Source organism: Carya illinoinensis, chromosome 14 (genome assembly GCF_018687715.1).
Source record: "Carya illinoinensis cultivar Pawnee chromosome 14, C.illinoinensisPawnee_v1, whole genome shotgun sequence".
Taxonomy (NCBI): domain Eukaryota; kingdom Viridiplantae; phylum Streptophyta; class Magnoliopsida; order Fagales; family Juglandaceae; genus Carya; species Carya illinoinensis.
In genome coordinates, this window is record NC_056765.1 from 3,950,163 (window position 1) to 3,952,758 (window position 2,596).

At 39.8% G+C, this 2,596-nt stretch overlaps 1 pseudogene; it reads left to right on the plus strand.

The window, feature by feature from the left end:
• LOC122294713 lies at nt 1-806 on the plus strand (annotated as a pseudogene).
• Nucleotides 807-2,596: the final 1,790 nt, after the last annotated feature.

A 2,596-nucleotide genomic window follows, 5' to 3' on the forward strand; every position in this document is an offset into this window, starting at 1 on the left:
CTAAACAGAGCTCGAGACCCATGTTCTGTGTTGTCTGTTGGTGTTGGGAGTTGGGCCTCCTTCTCTCTCTTCCTCCAACCTCTCTAGCCATGGAGCTAAGGGTCCCAGTCCCACCGCCATCGCCACCCACCACCATCCTCGGGAAGTACCAATTGGGGCATCTACTGGGACGTCGTAGCTTCACCAAGGTGTACCAGGCACGGTCCATGGTGGACGACACGACAGTGGCCGTGAAGGTCATCGACAAGTCTAAGACTGTCGATGCTGCCATGGAACCGTGAATAATCCGAGAGATCATGGCCATGCACCACCTTCAGGACCACCCTAACATCCTCAAGATTCTTGAGGTCATGGCCACCAAGACCAAGATCTACCTCGTCGTTGAACTTGCCACGGGCGGATAGCTCTTCTCCAAGATCTCTTGTTGAGGCAAGCTTACTGAGCCGTCGGTGCGACGGTACTTCCAGCAGCTGGTCTCGGCACTACATTTCTACCACCAAAAAAGCGTAGCCCACCGCGACTTGAAGCCCCAAAACCTCCTCCTCGACAAAGACGGTAACCTGAAGGTCTTGGACTTCGGACTCTCAGCTCTCCCCAAGCAGCTCAAGAACGGGTTGCCACACACGGCGTGCGGGACCTCGGCTTACACGGCCCCCGAGATCGTCTGCCGGGGCGGATACGACGGTTCCAAAGCCAACGCTTGGTCTTGCGGAGTCATCCTGTACGTGTTCCTTGCCAGTTACCTCTTATTCGATGATAGCAACCTCGTACATATGTACAAGAAGATTCACCGAAGAAGAAGATGACCACCACCTTTGAGTGTCTTTATTTTTTGTTTTTGTTGTTTTTTATTTTTTTTAATTTAATTAACATGGCCTGCACACTTACCCCGCATTTGCATCCCCCGACTGACTATAGAAGAATTGTCAATGAATAGAGGACTCACATTCTTAATTAGTGAGAAGGGTTTAACCGATCATCAAATTTTGGAATAGATATTCAATATGTGCATATATTTGACAATAAAAATTCAATATATGCATCCACATATTTAATAGGAATCTATATAAATATTCATGTAACTCAAATAAATTAGATTGACATTAGTACACATGCCACACTTGAACAAAAAAGGACATTGGAATCCCTCACATGCACCACCACGTGCCTTCTATGAGTGTGGGTGTCGTTTTGGCTTAAGAGGCTGTCTTGCCTCTGTGTCACGCACAGTGGTGGAGAGCTTACTACGCCGCCAACTTGTATGGCCTTTTTGGCTTCTGTTTCAAGCGCCATTGGGTCTCTAATTTGCTATTAAATTCACAGCGTCGTTAAAAATAATTCTACATGTGGGATTTGATACAAAAATTTTATTTTATTATTATGATTTTTTTAAATTTTTATATAAAATATAAATTTTTTAAAATTTTAATTTAACTTTTTTAAATCTTAAAAAATTAATAATATTAAAAAATAATATTTTAAACTTTTATTTAAAATTAAAAATTCTTATCTTACAATCCAAACATATCCTGAAAGTACAATAGTGAAGCGCACTCTCTAGAGTCTAGAGTGGAACTGGTCAAGAATGTAACCTGCAACGTTTTCTTCCTCAACCCATCTTTGTTTCAATTTCGACCACTTGATTTCAGTTGTCCATACCTTACACATTTTGGAACTGTTTACCAAAACGGCCTCTTGGCTGTTGTAATAATGGGTAGACGATCGAACTAGGAGAAATGATCGATCCCCCCTCGCATGGCTAATGCCTAAGAAATCTTGTATTACTACGTAAGTACTTAATTACTTAATACAAATTAAAGACCTGAGCCTAATGAAATAGTACAAAGTGTACGTACGTATAAGTGAATTATTAAGAGACTTTTTATTTTTTGGCCTAAAAGAAAATGGTAAGTACGTCGTCTTTGAACTTAATAGAAGTCAAGATGCCATGAGTGCATATTAAAAAATTCTCATAGCTGAAGAGGAAGACATGATCCAATGTATAAGATCAGCTTCAGCTGCATGCATTCATGCATATGCCCATTCGGCCTCCTCCCAAAATTTTTTTATTTCATTATATATAATAAAATAATAAAACTTGGCCCATTTTATAACAAAGAACAGCATACATACATATACATATGTGTGTGTGTGTGTGTGTGTGTGTGTGTGTGTGTGTATTATTAGGACCTTGCTGGAAAATATTGTAATAAAGGAATTCACATTACTGGAAATGTTACGATCAAAGATGGATAGAAAGATCTTCAAGGAAAAGATAAACTTTCATTCATATGTAGAAAATCATAAGGAAGATTCGAGGCATTCCATCCTCCAGGTTTATTTATAACAATCTTCAGATTCTGCTCAAGTCTTCCTTACAAATTCCCTGACCCTATATACTGTAGTGACATACTAATTATAGAATTACAAATTAAAGGAAAATGAAGTCTAACAATGACAGACAACCCAACGCTCACAGCTAATTAAAAGTAAAAACAAACGTAAGGGTCAGAGCCCTTAAATGCTGTGTTTCATGTAAGTGAAATGCAGTGTTTAAACTCACAATCTCTACTGCTTCTCCAACTCCAAATGTAGC